We start from the raw sequence: 20,047 nt of genomic DNA on the forward strand, positions 1-20,047 counted from the left end.
GTGTCTACGCAAAGCAATAATATAAGAGAACATATTAAGATGAGATCACAAGATGACATTGATTTAAAACAGCCCTACAACTGCGACTACTACTACTGCTACTACTACTAATACTACGTCGACTGTCAGGCTAGGAGAATTCTTAGGTGAAGGAGATGCTCGGAAAAAGTGACGGGGTTGGCGCCAGTGGTTCATACTAGGAGCTGTCCCAGCATTCGCGTTAGTGCAGGAGAATGGAAAACCACGGAAAATAAATCTCAGGACAACGGACGGTCGGGAACACCCCTCTCCGTCTTCCGAATACAGAGGCTTAGATCCTCGGTAGTGCCGTGTCCACTCCTCTGCTCGGTTGGTCGGTCGGAGTGCAGAGCTGTCGAACCACAGACCAGCCGTGGCCGCTTGTGGGCCGAGAGCCACTCTGCAATCGCCGACCGAACAACCATACACAAAATTAATTCAACAGGGATTAAATTTGAAAGATCATTATTGTAGTGCAAAATGTAGCAAACAAGTAATGCCATGCAAAAGTATTAAGACCTAGTAATTTTGTGTTTGAATATCAATCAGGCTCTTTCCAAACTGTCCGATATTGAAACTAATATAGAAAAATATACGTCGTCGTTTGGTCACTAATGGCACCGCCTAAAATTTGCAGAGAACAGATGACTGTAAAATACGTCCACTAAGCATACATGTTGATCTAAACTGCCGCAAAGGAATGTCGAACCATATAAAGATAAACAGGGGAAATGGTAGGGGTACCGAAAGAGATCCCGAAACACCGTCTGAGGGCTTGAGATGCATAGATTACAGGCAAGAAACCTGTCAGGTTCCGCAAATGTATGTCTAGTTCCTGTGTCTTCCATTTTGTACTAGCGGTACCTGTGTGCTTCGTTACACGTGCTAATAGCAATTATTTTTTAAGAAAAATGTACGATAAATACACATTGCTGTGGAAAGGACACTATTACAAAACATTGATAAGCTAGTGAACTTGAGCAGCGCATTCTTCACATTAATGTGTCAAGATATACTCAGTAAGATGTCAACAACAATTATTTATTTAGTAGAGTGGTTTCTAAAAACACGAACTGTATTCGTTTGGGAAACGTTTCTTTTTTTTATTTGCTTTACGTCGCACCGACACAGATAGGTCTTGTGGCGACGATGGGATAGGGAAGGCCTAGGAGTGGGAAGGAAGCGGCCGTGGCCTTAATTAAAGTACAGTCCCAGCAGTTGCCTGGTGTGAAAATGGGAAACCACGGAAATCCATATTCAGGGCTGCCGACAGTGGGATTCGAACCCACTATCCCCCGGATGCGAGCTCACAGCTGCGCCACTCTAACCCCACGGCTAGCTCGACCGGTGAAACGTATTCTACCACTGTATTGAACTTTGCATACGCCTTAAATACTTAGGCTATTTTGCTCATGAGATCCAATGTTGAAGCTCCGCTCCCAGCTAGGAAAAGGGTAGAGGTCTTCGTATAATTATGATGGCATTTGGAAGTTGCAGTAAGGCTTTAACCCATTTATGCCCAAGAATTTTTTTTTTCGAATTTTATGGTTTTGACTACTGGAATGAGTTTATTTATGTCCAAAAGCGCCCCAAAAATTGTTTTAAAAATATTTGTTGTTGTTGTTTAAAAATTATAGCATGGGTCGTAAACGACCCACTGGGCATGGACCCCAGGGGCATATCTCCAACATGGGCTTTGGCTATTTTCATGTTTGGGTTCATCATGGTAAATTTTTAATGATAAAAGAAGAACAACTGGTGTATTTTATGACTCATTATTAGTGAAAAATGAAAATGACATATCTACTACAGAGGCAAGTATTATAAAGCACCCCCTAGAAAATGCTAATAAGAAGTCGCTCTTCACTAAATGCCATAAGAAGGAATCTCTCCTACAAATGTAAAGAGTATCAAAATATAACATTATTAATAATATAAAATAGACTATCAGTTGAGTTTCCTAGTCAGTCTTACACATTCTTTTGAATACTCAGTACTGAAATGGCACAACAGGCTTTGGGATCATTATTATAAAACATTTTGTCTTGCATAAAAAACTGTATCAGTCAAAATTTCAAGCTACGAAGCTAAAAACACGTTCTCATTTACACAGTGCACTTTACTTCTTGTGGGATTGTCCAAAACAATAATGGTGTAAGGCAACAGCACATCTTTGGCATGCTCGGACAGTTTTACTTTTGCAGACGCGACAACATCGCCGGGGCTGATTGTCCACCAGAAGATAACTACCGTGGCTTTCCTGCATGGCTTCAGTCACTGGTGCACTCGCGTTAACATTGCGAGGAGGGGTTCCATACTTCTCTAACAAGCTGGTCACAATGAATCGTCGGAACCCCAGGGCATCAAGCTTCATGCCGTGAGATTTCGACAAAATCCAAGCATTGCTCATCACAGCGTCTAGAAGCCAGAGCAGAATTGGCATATACCATATTTTGCCTCTTATGTTGATGCGGAAAGTAGATACATTGTCCGTTTGTTCTACTCCTCCCACGTTCTTGTTGTACTTAGAAACAAAATGTGGCTGAGGTATCTTCACAGGTTTTTTTCTGTGCAAATGAGTACCGCCCAGCTTCTTCAACAGGTTCTACGCCATGCTCGTTTGACAGGATGTTCACAACGTTGTTGTCTTTCCATGTCACACCCACTATTTGGTCTTCGTTGTCAACTGCACTTTCAAAGTATCCCCTTTCTTTCTTATTCATCGTCTTCTTGTCTGGCAATGGACAGCCTCCATCCGGTTAGCCCGAACCATGCCAGTGCATCGCATTCCTCGCTTTTTTTAAACTCCGACAACAACTTTGACCAAGTAAAAAATGTATCGCAGTAAAAAGAGAAGCATACACTGGGGTAAAACTTAAATAAAACATCGCAGAATTCCAAAACAACGCTTTCCCCTAAGTCAACATCTTTAGAGCATTTTTCGTTAGCTTTTGCACCTTGATAAATAGCCTTGTGCTTCAGTCCCTAGTTGTGACCCACTCATTTTGTCTGGATTGTAGCAATCATCTTCGTCGCCCGAATAGGCTTATCATCCAGTGGAGTGATGAAAACATCCACTAATGTTCCAGGAATATCGCTGGCAGTCAATACCTCAAGCTCTAAAAGAATTTCAGCAGTAGTTAAATTTTTTCCCCTGAAAAAGACGAAATAAATATTCAAAAACTAATTTTCTAATTAGTTAATGAATGGACGACTTAAATGTGCTCCGAATGGTTGATATTGTTTCAAAAACACTAATTTAGAACATTTTCCGCCAATCCCTAGTGTTGTAACCATCTAAATGCAAATATGCGCTAAAGTACTATTGTTCTGTGGTTTGTGCCCAGCGGGTCGTTTGCGACCCACACTATGTTATTCGTGGTGTATTGTTAGAACGAATTGACATATTTAAATAGTAAAGGCATCTAAAGATGCGTCAGATATTCCCGAACAACATCAACACACTGAACACTACATTTTAAAGTTTTTAACCACTCCACTTACCAATAACGGCGAGAGCGCGATGCAGGTTCCACCATGACTCAACTAGCTGCCGCGCAGCATCTGCGTTGTGGCGGGAAAGCTGCTCCAACCAAGACACGGCAGTGCGGGCAATCTTACTACACACACTGAATGAGCTATCAACGCAAAACTACAAAAAATACGCTCGGCAGAATTTTTTCTTTCGGGTGGGTCGCAAACGACCCGCTGGGCATAAATGGGTTAAAAGAGAGGGCGTTTAAGGCACCGGTAAGATTATTCAAAAACTAAAAGGAAATCAGTATAGTTTGTTCTTCGTTTCCGACAAGTGGGTAGTATTACGAAAATGTTGCAGACATTCAAACTTTGCGCTGGAAAGACTTAGGAGCAAGGAGACGAGATGCTCGGCTAAGCGGTAAGTTCCGAGCTGTCAGTGGGGAGATGACGTGGAATGAAGTTAGTAGACGAATAAGTTTGAGTGGTGTCTTTAAAAGTAGGAAAGATCACAATATTAAGATAAAGTTGGAACTCACGAGGACAGATTGCGGCAAATATTCGTTTATAGGGAGGGGTGTTAGTGATTGGAATAACTTACCAAGGGAGATGTTGAATAAATGTCCAATTTATTTGCAACCATTTAAGAAAAGACAAGGAAAACAACTGATAGGGAATCTGCCATCTGGTCGACTGCCCTAAATGCAGATCAGTATTGATTGATTGATTGATTGATTGATTGATTGATTGATTGATTGATTGATTGATTGATTGATTGATTGATTGATTGATTGATTGATTCATTCATTCATTCAATATTACAAATTAAGGCAAGCATTCCTTAATATGAAGGGGAATTAACAATTGGAAATATGTACCATGAAATGAGTTTGGTCCGCCTTCGTGGTGTAGTGGTTAGCGTGATTAATTGCCACCCCCCCCCGAAGGCCCGAGTTCGATGTCCGGTTCTGCCACGAAATTTGAAAAGTGGTACGAGGGCTGGAACGGGATCCACTCAGCCTCGGGAGGTCATCTGAGTAGAGGTGGGTTCGATTGCCACCTCAGCCATCCTGGAAGTTGTTTTCCGTTCTTTCCCACTTCTCCTCCAGGCAAATGCCGGGATGGTACCTGACTTAAAGCCACGGCCGCTTCTTCCCCTCTTCTTTGTCTATCCCTTCCAACCATCCCATCTCCCAAAAGGCCCGTGTTCATCATAGCAGGTTAGGCCGCCTGGGCGAGGTACTGGGCCTTCTTCTCAGTTTTATCCACAGACCCAAAGTCTTACTCTCCAGGACGCTGCCCTTGGGGCGGTAGAGGTGGATCCCTTTCTGAATCCGAGGGGAAAACCGACCCTGGAGGGTAAATAGATTAAGAAAGAAAGAAAAAAAGAAAGAAGTTTGATAAATTTCGAATTTTTTTGAAATCATATAAGAAAAACATGGATAAACAATTGATCTGCCATCTGGGTGACAGCACTAAAAGCGGATCAATGACAATTGCTTAAACTAAATTCAAACATAAACATGACTAAGATGTTGGTGCCAGGATTATCTATAACAATAAATAACTGAAGTTGTTTAAGAAAATAATCTTTTAAAATGTAATCATTATAAGTTATTTATACATTTTCTCAAGGTATAATGATCTGGAGGGGCTGCCGAGCCGTGGCAGTAAAGGCGTTTAGCCAGGAAGGACGTCGGTTAGAAGCCCCGAAGAAACGAGAATTCCACTTCCGGAGGTGCACATGGTCCTGAGATTCACTCAGCCTACACCAAAAATGAGTACAAGGTTAATTCCTGGCGGCAGAGGCGGCCGGGCATAGAGCTAACGACTACCACATCAAGTGCCCAGCTTACGGCTAGTGAAACCTTTACGTTCCACCCCTCCAAGGGCCTTCATGGAGATGATTTTTCTTTTTCCTTTTGATTTACAATGATCTGGATGTGCCATTTGTGTGGGAGAAGAATATGCATCAACATAAGATTTTGTGTATTCAAGATTATTTTTATCAAGAGTTAATGTTGTTAACTTTGAACATGTCACAGAAGGCCTACAATGACTCGAGATTTCCTCCCAGTATCTCGTTTCTGTAGATGAAAATTGAAGATCCGATAGACGAACGAGTTGGACTCAATCAGCAACATTTCTGTGTCTGTTTTAGCTGTAATAATGGTGTTCCAGCTGCTTATTTCTGACACTAGAGCGGCCGGTGACGTGATGTGACGACCTATGGTTCGACATTATGTTCAGGAAGAGTTTTTCTTCGTGTATTGTTAAATTGTTAAAAGGGATTAAGTGAACACTGAATTGATTCACTTAGCGCTCTTAGTGTTAGAAAAAGCAATCTGCTAATCTAACCGACCAGGTAACGATGATTAAGAAAAGGATTGTAATTCTCAGAAATATACCTATATATATATACTGTACACTCATAATATATTATATTCTATTTACCTAAAATTCGAGGCTTATATCCCTGGAATGTATTCAACATTGAGTAGCTTGGCTGAAGGGCTAGAACTATGGATTTTTACGAGATTAAGACTTCGTGTATTATATTGAGTATGTCGATAAGTACTGAGAAGCTCGTCTACGGTTACCGCTACTTGGTTTGATTCAGTGGCTATCTTCAGTAACTCCTCACATAACTTTTCAAGTCTTCTTTACTGTTACGGTATCTATTGCATTATTGTGCTTGTGGGCAGCTTACACGTTCACATCAATTTTTCGCACACACGTTTGAGATAGTGTTTCACCAAGGGGTGATGTAAACTGCCTTCAAGTGGGGTGTTCACCTTGTTATAGGCTCCTATTTACTAGAGATGTTGTAAGTGAGTTGATTCGTATTTGAATAGGACGCGAAGTCTTTAACTGCGCCACTGAGTGAATCTTGCACGGCACTGCTTGCTTATCAATCGAAATTATTATTATTAACAAATACCTTGCGATTTTGATATATTCCGGTGAGTATGGTCACTTAGAGTAGTGTGGTAATAGTAAAGTTGAAAAATAATTACCATCATCATCATCATCAACAACAACAAGTACAACAAGCAATTCCATACAAAGAAAATATTCCAGCAAATACTACTAGTTTAACATTATAAATCCAGCATCATCATAAACAAATTCATATACAATGACATCGTGACGGGTGACGTTTCAGTATTGACACGAAAGATGCAGAGGTACATCATTCAGTGTGGTGTCTGTTGTGTGTTCGGTCGAAGTGGACATGGAATCCATGATGAATGCAAAGTACGAATTGTTATTGTTACTGTGGTTGGTGGATCAGCAGAGGTGAAAGAAGGTGCCGGGGTGAATGGGTCTAACTACCAAATCAAAGTTAATTTAAAACTTTAACAAGGTTATATTTTCTGAGTTTTAACAATCAATAACAACAAAATTTAACAACTTTTCACTAGTTGAGATAACAATAATATATCAGGTACCAGGACAAAATTTATACAAGCTCAAGTACATCCAAAATTTAGTGACAGTTTAGTAATCCAGGCTTCCATCCCCTCGCAGAACATTTCCTGATCTCTCAGCTCGACCTTACAACAGACTACTATTTTACACAAGGGCAAAAAAACCCTAGTCGCTGGAGCACTAGCTCCCGACACCAAATATCAAGCCTCCCAGAGGCACAGTTACCACACTTGAAAAGAGCTGACACGCTCTTAGTTTTTCAAGCTTATTCAAGGCAATATCAGAAACTTACAATTACTTGCCATTAAGGCACAACTTACCAAAATGAAACAGGGGTATATCGTACCCAACCTACAGGGCCTTCGCGTAAAAGAAATAACTGTTAAATAAATGGCCCGAACACAAAATAAAAGGAGGCGAATACTTGCACTCCTCGATGTGACTGCTTGAAATCTAACGGGCACTAGGCTGATGAAACATCCAAAATTTAACATTACAAGTGATAATAAAGTAAAGTTAAATAATTGCCCAAAAACAACAACAACAACAACAGAGTAATAAATAATTACAAGATAGTGAGCAACTGCAAAATGACCTCGATAATGTTGTGAGATGGACGGTAGGCAATGGTATGATGATAAACGGGGATACATGTTGTAACAAGTAGATGACTACTGATAAATATGAATAAAAATATATAAATAAAATTACTCAAAAACTTAATAAAATTAATAAGCATAATTAACCGAAATGTCCGTAGTATGGGCGCCAGAGTTCACCAGAATGGATCCCTCGAATTTAGATAAGAGCATGATAGACTTTATATCCCAGGGCGTGTACATAATGCTGCGTACTGGTACATCTGCTACAGGCCTTACCTAACCTCCTGAAAACGACTAATTAGGTAGGAACTGCACCTAGGTTTATCAATAACACTGATTCTAAAATAGCTAATTATATTCTGAACAATTCCGTGCATGAGCATCTCATCAACATACAACATTATACATATAATACACACATAAAATATTGCTGGAAGACTCCGTATGTACAACAACAACAATAATGAAAATCGTGGGAAAACGAAAGCGAGAACTAAGTTACCATTTGTAGATAGTCCGATGAACAATGTACATGTATGAAGATAAATACCCTTCACTGTCTCTATATCAATTCGACTTACCGATTCTCATAATCGGCAGTTATCACATCACACAGATACTGTACCTTGTACTACTGTGTTCATATATTTTAACACTTGTTGTAAAGATATATACACACGTCTGTCGATCCTCAACATATAAATTTATAGAAAGTCTGAGATAGCTTTCACCAACATATAATGCTAGGCCGCCACAAGTGCTACAATACTTAATGCGCAAGCACTCTCCACAAACATAACACGACTACGCTCCACGAACGTTTGAAGTCCAGTCCATTGCTGCCGTGTCACTCCAGTACCGTGTATCAGCACCACTTCCTTCCCGTACAGTGCGTCAGTTGTAGTTGTAGTTATCTTCCTTCTCGTTCCTTTACCATCACCTCTACAATCACCCTTACAATGTCCTTACAATGTCTCATACAATCATCTGGTTGCCGCCGTATGACCAACCTTTATAGACATCAACATCCCCCTCCCCTCAGATGAGACGTCTGGATTGGTGCTTGCCAGCCAATCATGAGTGATCTCAAATCAAGACCAAGCCCTGAACTACTTCTTCCTCCCAAGACAATAACAAACTCTGGGGAGTTTTCATGAATCACCAAACTTTCCCTGGTACAACAACAAGCTCATCTCATCATGCTGGGATATATACATGACAAATGGAATTCCCTGACACAAGTACATCACAACACACACTGGGGTAGCCATATGACTCATTCAAATTACCAGAGTTACTAAAGCAATGTTTTCCCACTCGTGCAAAACAAATTACTCATACCTACATATGTGGATATCTTCCAGCTTACCAATATAAATGGCAAAATATACAAATGAAATAATAATAATAATAAAAATCGAATACTGACAATAATATCTATAACTTCTACATATAATTCGGGGGTGTGATATATGTACTATCACAATGTCAGGTTGTGAGTTTCACAAATGAAACACCCATCCTCTCAGTTTTAATTACTGCGTTGATGGGGTGAAAGTTCCCTTTGGGGATCATTGTAAATACCTAGGTATTAATATAAGGAAAGATCTTCATTGGGGTAATCACATAAATATGATTGTAAATAAAGGATACAGATCTCTGCACATGGTTATGAGAGTATTTAGGGGTTGTAGTAAGGTTGTAATGGAGAGAGCTTATTTGTCTCTGGTGAGACGCCAACTAGAGTATGGTTCCAGTGTATGGGACCCTTACCAGGATTACTTGATTCAGGAACTGGAAAAAATCCAAAAAAAAAAAAAAAAAAAAAAAGCAGCTCGATTTGTTCTGGGCGATTTCCGACAAAAGAGCAGTGTAACAAAAATGTAGCAAAGTTTGGGTTGGGAAGACTTGGGAGAAAGGAGACGAGCTGCTCGACTAAGTGGTATGTTCCGAGCTGTCGGTGGAGAGATGGCGTGGAATGACATCAGTAGACGAATAAGTTTGGATAGTGTCTTTAAAAGTAGGAAATATCACAATATGAAGATAAAGTTGGAATTCAAGAGGACAAATTGGGGCAAATATTCGTTTATAGGAAGGGGAGTTAGGGATTGGAATAACTTACCAAGGGAAATGTTCAATAAATTTCCAATTTCTTTGGATCAGTATTGATTGATTGATTGATTGATTGATTGATTGATTGATTGATTGATTGATTGATTGATTGATTGATTGATTGATTGATTGATTGATTGATTGATTGATTGATTGATTGATTGATTGATTGATTGATTGATTGATTGATTGATTGACATGGTGTGTCCAAAATGTGTGTTAAAACAGACTGCCCACAGGTTGAAATGTGAAAACACAATAATCCATATTGCTTTAAACATAACAGATAGGACGCAGAATGAGCAGGAGTCAAATGTGGGCTCTAGTTGAAAATGCTGATCAACTTGTTTACAAATGTAAGTAGGTTATGTTGCGTAAATTTGCGAGGATTAGAACGTCATGCTTGACCTCTGGCCAATTTATACAGAAAGTAGGATTTGTTATTATTAAGATGATAGGTATGTCCTGCTGATTTGGAGTTGATAACTTGTGATTTGTATTGAAATAAATCATTTAAGAAAAGGCCAGGAAAACAACAGTAGGAAATCTGCCATCTGGGCGACTGCCCTAAATGCAGATCAGTAGTGATTGATAGTGATTGATTGAAACAGGGCCTATTCCCAAACTATGGAGGTGACTCATATAATGAGAAAATTTAAACATTACGGAAGGAAGAAAATCAGTTACAAAACGTAGTCACCTCAAACCAGAATGAAGGGGAGCTCGAGAGGGTGCATCACTCTCTGTCCCCGAATTACAGTTACAGATGTTATGAGATTTTCACCTTAGCCGGCAGAACTTAAATTTTAGAGAAGTTTGTTACAGATTAAAGTGTCGGACCTTTCCCTCAGGTTAAACTGCGGAGCTATCAAGAAGAAAAGATGTTACACAGTCATTACCTTGCTGAAGAACTACTGCCTGATGCCAGAGGCACCTCCTGCCTCCTGATTCACATACACACACTTAGTTAGGTGTTGATTAAGTGGCCAAGAGACGTGCAGTGTCCTGGAGCTTCAGACTCTGGGTCTGGGGATAAAACTGGGGAGGATGACCAGTACCTCGCCCAGGCGGCCTCACCTGCTATTCTGAACAGGGGCCTAGGTGGGGGATGGGAAGATTGGAAGGGATAGACAAGGAAGAGGAAAGTAAGTAGCCGTGGCCTTAAGTTAGGTATATTCCCGGCATTTGCCTGGAGGAGAAGTGGGAAACCACGGAAAACCACTTCCAGGATGGCTGAGGTGGGAATCGAGCCCACTTCTACTCAGTTGATCTCCCGAGGCTGAGTGGACCCCGTTCCAGCCCTCGTGCCACATTTCAAATTTCGTGGCAGAGCCGGGAATCGAGCCCGGGCCTCCGGGGTGGCAGCTAATCATACTAACCACTACACCACGGAGGAGGACAAGATTTAGGAACTACGTGTTGTTTTTGGTTGTTTTGTACTCGTTCCATCATCCGCAAAGAGCCTTCTCTGATTTCACTTCTTTACTCATATCATATATATATTTAAAATGTAAAAGTCCAATAATACTGCCTTGAGGAATTCCCCTCTTAATTATTATAGTGTCCGATAAGTCTTTGCTTACTCTAATTTCCTGAGATTTATTTCCTAGAAATATACACACCTATTCAGTAATTTTTTCTAGTCCAACGGCACTCATTTTTGCCAGTAGTCTACCATGATCTACCCTATCAGATACCTTAGATAGGTAAATTCGAAACAGTCCATTTGACCTCCTGAATCCAAGAAATCCGCTGTACCTTGCTGGAATCGTACAATTTTAGCTTCAGTGGGATAACATTTACTAAATCCAAACTGCCTTCTATCGAACCAGTTTTTAATTTCGTAAACATGTCTAATGTAATCAGAAAGAATGCTTCCCCAAAGCTTATATGCAATGCATGTCGAACTGACTGGACTGTAATTTTCAGGTTTATGTATATCACCCTTTCCTTTATATCCAGGGGGCAGGGGCGGTTTCTCCATAAGGTTGCAGGTTTGCGCTACCCCCATTAAATTTTTATGTTTATTTTAGGTAAAGTTTCATCATTTGGATTATTCAGCTACTGTATTTTCATTCAACAAGACAAACCTTTCAAGAGCTTGAAATAGCAAATATTGACTACAGGATTCTTTACAAGCCGGTACTCTTAGATGTTCACTGCAGGAGCAGAAAAGTTTGCAGCGGGAAGTCAACCTGTGGTAGGATGAAAAATAGGCTGCTCGAGGGGTGAGCGGGGAGAGGAAAAGATAGGCGTGGCTTCTTATACATTGCTTAAATGGACGTTTATCAACCTGGCTCCTCCTACCACGGCCGACTGGATCCCTCGCTGCGCTAAGGACATAGCTAGAGCGAAGCATCAAATCAGCCGTGCCCCTACGTAACCAACTACTAGCAAAGTCGCTAGAGACCGCTGCTACCCAATGTGAGATTCTGTTATAGAACAGGAGTGTCATCTAGCGACACCGGATGGACGTTCATCTGCGGGATCACGGCCGGTTGGATCCCTCACTGCGCTCAGTAAGGAGCTAGCTAGAGCTATTCGTCCTGGCTAGAGCGACGCATCAAGTCGGCCGTGGCTGGATATATAACTAATGGCTCTAAATTTGAAAATAAACACCGCCATTTCTTTCAGTATAGTCGTGAGCTTTGTTATGTGCGTACAAGCTAAGTAGCTTATTGATTTCATTGTGTAAATATTCGTGTCAGCATGTGTGTTTTTATTATTGTGCATTTTTATCAGTTACTGGTGTTTTGCCAGATCATGAATTCGGTGCAGTCTTTAACATCTAGGCCGTTTCCGCAACGGACTGCCGAGGAAAAATCCGAGGTGAAACGAATGGGTAGGCCAACGCGACGTTTAATTTCGAAACCAGATACATTACAAAAGGATATTTTTTCACTACCGGAATTAGGCTACCTCAAGGTGTTTCATTTCAATATGGTAAAAAGTTTTTAAATGAAAAAATGCTGATGCGTTGTAGTAATATTCCTGAAAATAAAAATGTTTGTTTTATTTTTAATAATTAAAAGTATTGTTGAGGTATCTAGATTTGAAAATTAGCCTGTAAGCTCATTGGTAAAAATTGTGCACCACTGAACCTTTTAACCACCAGCCGCCACTGCCAGGGGGTACTATCTCAACTCTCCTTTCATTTGGTGTAGCTTCTTCAAGCAAACAATAAAATACCCCAACACATTGTTTTTAGTATATCCCCAGAAATCTTACCAGTTCCAACAGCTTTTCTATTTTTAAATTTTATATCTTATTGTAAATGCCGTTGTTATCGTAGGTTAATTTTAATACTTCTTCAGTGTTAGTCACTTTCCCTATCTGGACTTTATCCTTGTAACCTAGAGTCTTTATATACTGCTGACTGAATACTTAAGCCTTTTGAAGATCCTCGCATACACATTTCCCTTGTTCATTAATGATTCCTTGAATGTCCTTCTTTGAACCTGTTTCTACCTTGAAGTACCTATATATATATATTTCCGTTTTCCACTAATATTTGAATGACTGTCAATTATGCTTGCCATCATGTTATCCTTTTCCCTTTTTTTTTTTTTTTTTTTTTTTGCCAGTAGCCTTACGTTCCACCGACACAGATAGGTCTTATGGCAACGATTTGCTAGATTCAATTTCCTGGTTAATTCCTTCAATTTCTCCTTACTTCCACAACCATTTCTAACTCTATTTCCAACCTGCACCTCCTTCTTAGCCTCTTTACTTCTCTGTTATAATATAGTGGGTCTTTACCATTCCTTATCACCTTTATAGGTACAAACGTGTATTCACATTCCTTAACAATTGCTTAAATCCATCCCAGAGTATGTTTACATTTTTATTTACCGTTTTCCACCGATCATTGTTACATTTTAAAAACTCCCCTCCTGTCTGTTTTATCAACCATATGGTACTGCCTAATAGTCCTACATTTAAGACCTTCCTTTCTATCACATTTATTATTAACTACGACAAAAACAGCTTCGTGATCACTAATACCACCTATTATTTCAGTTTCTCTATAGATCTCATCTGGTTTTACCAGTATCACTTCAAGAATATTCTTCCTTCTAGTTGGTTCCATCACTTCTTGTATCAGCTTTCCTTCCCATATTAACTTATTAGCCATTTGGTGGTCGTAGTTCCTGTCGTTCGCGTTACCTTCCCTGCCATTTGGTAAATTTAGATCACCCGCTACAATCACGTTCCTTTCCATATCGTTTCCCAAATGGCTGATTAATTTATCAAATAATTCCGAATCAACGTCAGCGCTACCCTTTCTCGGTCTGTACACTTCAAAGACATGAAGTTGCCTATTATCTTTTGAGGTGAGCCTTACACGTAGAATTTCATGTTTGTCATCTTTACTTTTCGTAGCTTACAATTATTTCACCAGAATGAACACTCACCCTCCTTCCATTCTTACCCCATTGCTACGATACACACTCCAGTTCAGTGAGAACATTTCTGCATCGATCATATAATTTCTAGGCCATTACTCAACTCCTATTATAACATCTGGTAAGTATATATCTATTAAATTACTTAATCCTATTCCTTTCTTTACAATACTTCTACATTTCAACACTAACATTTTTATGGCATCCCTACTTGAGTTCCAGATCGCTGTGCCCTTATCACCGCTCCCTAGGCCACCCCGTTAATGCGATCCATATATCTATGGTACTATCTGTAACCTGCATTGGAAGACGCAATTAAAAATCATCCTTAACTCAATTTATTACTATTCTTGACGCTATCTGGATACGTCTGGATACGTCTGAACGTAGTTTAAAATTATTGTACCGTAGTATATTGTAGTATCTGAACGTAGTCTTAACGTTGTTTAAAATTATTGTAGTGTATTATAGTATCTTATTAGATATGAGTGTGTTTATTCTATTACTGTGAAATTCCTTCCTCTCATTTTTATTTTGCACAGAATAAGTCATCTTATTTTTTCCTTTATTTCCATTTTTCAGTAAAGAATGGCTAAGCAGTGCAACTGTAGGAACTGTGGGTTTGTCCAGACATTAAGGAGTATGAGGGAGGAGTTGGAGAGTTTGAGGGAGATAATTAGGATTCTCTCAGAGGACAGGAAGGAAAGTAGGCCTCCCTCAAAAAATGTACAGCATACAGTAGGTGTAAATGAGGGAAGGGAAGGAAAGGGGGAAACTGTAGAAGACAGGTGGTATGTTTTAAGGGGAAGGAAATTGCAGGCTAAGGGCTCCATTCAGGATCAGAATTCAGGACAGGTGTCGGTGAGAAATCGGTACGAGTCACTGCAGGTAAAGCAACCGAGGAAAGATGAGGAACAAGGAACTGTTGCTGAGAAGTGTGGAAGTAGGGGGAAGGGAAAAGGAAAGAAAGGGAAATGTAGAGTAGCGGATAGGAAAAGACAGGTGGAACAGGGTCATGGGATGGAGAAAAGAGAGAAGGAAGTAGCTTCTGCAGCTGTCAGGAAAGGACTGACCAGGAGGGGAGGGGATCAAATGAGGTGGGTAGGGTTGAGGCTCTGGTCATGGGGGATTCCATCGTTAGACATGTGGGGAAAGTGTGTGGAGGAAAGGGAACCAGGGTATAGTGTTATCCAGGAATTAGGTTAAGGTAGACGTTGAGGAAAGTAGAAGAGAAGGAGGGGGGAAAGAAGAAGATGGTAGTGTTTCACGTTGGTACTAAAAACGTAAGACAAGCAGGTATAAGTACCAATATATTTGGGGATGTGTGGGGTATGGTAAATGCAGCACGGGTGTTTAAGGAAGCGTAGATTGTTAACAGTGGAATACTATCTAGGAGGGATACTGACTGGAAGGTCATTGGGGATTTAAATGAGACTATTATGTGGGTATGTGGGAAACTGGGAGTGAGATTTCTAGATCCTAATGGGTAGGTAGGAGATAGGGATCTGCCCTCAGATGGCCTCCACTTAAACCGCAGTGGTACATTTAACTTAGAAAATTTGTTTAGGAGGGTTATAGGGAGGTATATTTAGGGAAGCGGGGTGCCCTAGGGAGCGATGATAAGGGAACAGGGAACTGGAAATCAAGTAGGGATGACATAAAATTTTTAGTGTTGAACTGTAGAAGTATTGTAAAGAAAGGAATAGAATTAAGTAATTTAATAGATATACACTGACTGACAGAGCAAATGCAACACCAAGAAGGAGTGGTCAGAACTTTATGCCAATTGCAGGGTAGACTGACGTCACTGAGGTATGCTCATGATGTGAAATGCGCCGCTGTGCTGCGCACGTAGCGAACGATAAATGGGACACGGCGTTGGCGAATGGCCCACTTCGTACCGTGATTTCTCAGCCGACAGTCATTGTAGAACGTGTTGTCGTGTGCCACAGGACACGTGTATAGCTAAGAATGCCAGGCCGCCGTCAACGGAGGCATTTCCAGCAGACAGACGACTTTACGAGGGGTATGGTGATCGGGCTGAGAAGGGCAGTTTGGTCGCTTCGTCAAATCGCAGCCGATACCCATAGGGATGTGTCCACGGTGCAGGGCCTGTGGCGAAGATGGTTGGCGCAGAGACACGTGGCACGTGCGAGGGGTCCAGGCGCAGCCCGAGTGACGTCAGCACGCGAGGATCGGCGCATCCGCCGCCAAGCGGTGGCAGCCCCGCACGCCACGTCAACCGCCATTCTTCAGCATGTGCAAGACACCCTGGCTGTTCCAATATCGACCAGAACAATTTCCCGTCGATTGGTTGAAGGAGGCCTGCACTCCCGGCGTCCGCTCAGAAGACTACCATTGACTCCACAGCATAGACGTGCACGCCTGGCATGGTGCCGGGCTAGAGCGACTTGGATGAGGGAATGGCGGAACGTCGTGTTCTCCGATGAGTCACGCTTCTGTTCTGTCAGTGATAGTCACCGCAGACGAGTGTGGCGTCGGCGTGGAGAAAAGTCAAATCCGGCAATAAATGTGGAGCGCCCTACCGCTAGACAACGCGGCATCATGGTTTGGGGCGCTATTGCGTATGATTCCACGTCACCTCTAGTGCGTATTCAAGGCACGTTAAATGCCCACCGCTACGTGCAGCATGTGCTGCGGCCGGTGGCACTCCCGTACCTTCAGGGGCTGCCCAATGCTCTTTTTCAGCGGGATAATGTCCGCCCACACACTGCTCGCATCTCCCAACAGGCTCTACGAGGTGTACAGATGCTTCCGTGGCCAGCGTACTCTCCGGATCTCTCACCAATCGAACACGTGTGGGATCTCATTGGACGCCGTTTGCAAACTCTGCCCCAGCCTCGTACGGACGACCAACTGTGGCAAATGGTTGACAGAGAATGGAGAACCATCCCTCAGGACACCATCCGCACTCTTATTGACCCTGTACCTCGACGTGTTTCTGCGTGCATCGCCGCTCGCGGTGGTCCTACATCCTACTGAGTCGATGCCGTGCGCATTGTGTAACCTGCATATCGGTTTGAAATAAACATCAATTATTCGTCCATGTCGTCTCTGTTTTTTCCCCAACTTTCATCCCTTTCGAACCACTCCTTCTTGGTGTTGCATTTGCTCTGTCAGTCAGTGTATATTTACCAGATATTGTAACATGAGTTGAATCATGGATGAGAAACAATATAATGGATGCAGAAAATTTTCCACGGCACTGGAGTGTGTATCATAGAGATAGGATAGGAATGGTAGGAGGGGAAGTATTCATTCTGGTGAAAGAAGAATTTTTAACATACGAAAAATTCAAAGATGACAAATACGAAATTCTACGTGTAAGGCTCATCACTAAAGATAATAGGCAACTTGATGTCTTTGCAGTGCACAGACCAGGAAAGGGTAGCGCTGATGCTGATTCAGAATTATTTGATAAGGCAATCAGCTATGTTGGAAACGATAAGGAAAGGAACGTGATTGTAGCGGGTGATCTCAGTTTACCAAATGTCAATTGGGAAGGTAATTCGAACGACAGGAAGCATGACCAACAAATGGCAAATAAGTTAATATGGGAAGGTGAGCTGATCAGAAAGTGATGGAACCAACTAGTGGCGAGAATATTTTGGATGTGGTGCTGGTAAAACCAGTTGAGCTCTATAGAGAAACCGAAGGAATAGATGGTAATAGTGATCACGAAGCTGTTTTTGTGGTAATTAACATAAATGTGAATGAAAGGAAGGTATTAAATTTAGGACTAATAGGCAGTACCTTATGTCTGATAAAACAGGCATGGGGGAGTTTTTAAAAAGTAACTATGATCGGTGGAAAACGGTAAATAAAAATGTGAACAAACTTTGGGATGAGTTTAAAGTAATTGTCGAGGAATGTGAATATAGGTTTGTACCTTTAAAGGTGGTAAGGAATGGTAAAGATCCATTATATTATAACAGAGAAGTAAAGAGACTAAGAAGGAGGCGCAGGTTGGAAAGAAATAGAGTTAGAAATGGCTGTGGAAGTAAGGAGAGATTGAATGAACTTACTAGGAAATTGAATCTAGCAAAGAAGTCAGTTAAGGATAACATGATGGCAAGCATAACAGTCGGTCATACAAATTTTAGTGAAAAATGGAAGAGTATGTATAGGTACTTTGAGGCTGAAACAGGTTCCAAGAAGGACATTCCAGGAATCATTAATGAACAAGGGGAGTATGTATGCGAGGATCTTCAAAAGGCAGAGGTATTCAGTCAACAGTATGTAAAGATTGTTGGTTACAAGGATAATGTCCAGATAGAGAAGGTGACTAATACTAAAGAAGTATTAAAATTTACCTATGACAATAATGACATTTACAGTAAGATACAAAGTTGAAAACTAGAAAAGCAACTGGAATTGATAAGATTTCGGGGGATATACTAAAGACAATGAGTTGGGATATAGTACTATATCTGGAGTACTTATTTGATTATTGTTTGGTCAAAGGAGCTATACCAGAGAAATGGAGAGTTGCTATAGTGGCCCCTGTGAATAAAGAGGGGGTGACAGACATAAAGCTGAAAATTACAGGCCAGTCAGTTTGACACGCATTGCATGTAAACTTTGGGAAAAAGTGTGTCAGGTTATATTAGACATGTTTGTGAAATTAATAACTGGTTTCATAGAAGGCAGTTTGGGTTTAGGAAAGTTTATTCCACTGAAGCTCAACCTGTAGGATTCCAGCAAGATATAGCAGATATCCTGGATTCAGGAGGTCAAATGGACTGTATCGCCATTGACCTATCTAAGGCATTTGATAGTGTAGATCATGCGAGACTACTGGCAAAAATGAGTGCACTTGGACTTGACAAAAGGGTGACTGAATGGGTGGCTATGTTTTTAGAAAATAGAACTTAATTAAAGTAGGCGAAGCTTTATCTGTCCCTGTAATAACTAAGGGGAGAGTTCCTCATGGCAGTATTATAGGACCTTTACGTTTTCATATGTATATATCAATGATATCTGTAAAGAAGTGGAATCTGCGATAAGGCTTTTAGCAGATGATGTCATTCTGTACAGAGTAATAAATAAGTTACAAGATTGTGCGCAACTGCAAAATGACCTCGATAATGCCGTGAGATGGACAGTAGGCAATGGTATGATGATAAACGTGGTTAAAAGTCAGGTTGTGTGTCGCAAATAGGAAAAGTCCTCTCAGAGTTAGTAATTGCGTTGATGGGGTGAAAGTTCCTTTTGGGGATAATTGTAAGTACCTAGACATTAATATAAGGAAAGATCTTCATTGGGGTAATCACACAAATTTGATTGTAAATAAAGGGTACAGATCTCTGCACATGGTTATGAGGGTATTTAGGGGTTGTAGTAAGGATGTAAAGGAGAGGGCGTATAAGTCTCTTGTTAAGACCCCAACTAGAGTATGGTTCCAGTGTATGGGACCCTCACTAGGATTACTTGATTCAAGAACTGAAAAAAGTCCAAAGAAAAGCAGCTCGATTTCTTCTGGGTGATTTCCGACAAAAGAGCAGTGTAACAAAAATGTTGCAAAGTTTGGGTTGGGAAGACTTGGGAGAAAGGAGACGAGCTGCTCGACTAAGTGGTATATTTCGAGCTGTCAGGGGAGAGATGGCGTGGAATGACATCAGTAGACGAATAAGTTTGGGTGGTGTCTTTAATAGTAGGAAAGATCACAATATGAAGATAAAGTTGAAATTCAAGAGGACAAATTGGGGCAAATATTCGTTTATAGGAAGGGGAATTAGGGATTGGAATAACTTACTAAGGGAGATGTTCAATAAATTTCCAATTTCTTTGCAATCTAAGGAAAGGCTTGCAAAACAATAGATAGGGAATCTGCCACCTGAGCGACTGCCCTAAATGCAGATCAATAGTGACTGAATATCTTGTTTGATGCAATTCAAGGGGTACGCATATTGAGTGAATGGAAGTAAAATAATGAAACATTTTTTGAGATATTCTCCAATTTCTCTAGCATCCATTTTAAAT

At 40.9% G+C, this 20,047-nt stretch overlaps 1 protein-coding gene across 1 annotated transcript in view; it reads left to right on the forward strand.

The window, feature by feature from the left end:
* LOC136874980 (uncharacterized) overlaps window positions 1–20,047 on the forward strand; it is a 37,212-nt gene that overhangs the window by 1,681 nt on the left and 15,484 nt on the right. The gene's annotated exons all lie outside the window — the stretch shown is intronic.

The sequence above is a fragment of the Anabrus simplex genome, chromosome 5 (genome assembly GCF_040414725.1).
Source record: "Anabrus simplex isolate iqAnaSimp1 chromosome 5, ASM4041472v1, whole genome shotgun sequence".
Classification (NCBI taxonomy): domain Eukaryota; kingdom Metazoa; phylum Arthropoda; class Insecta; order Orthoptera; family Tettigoniidae; genus Anabrus; species Anabrus simplex.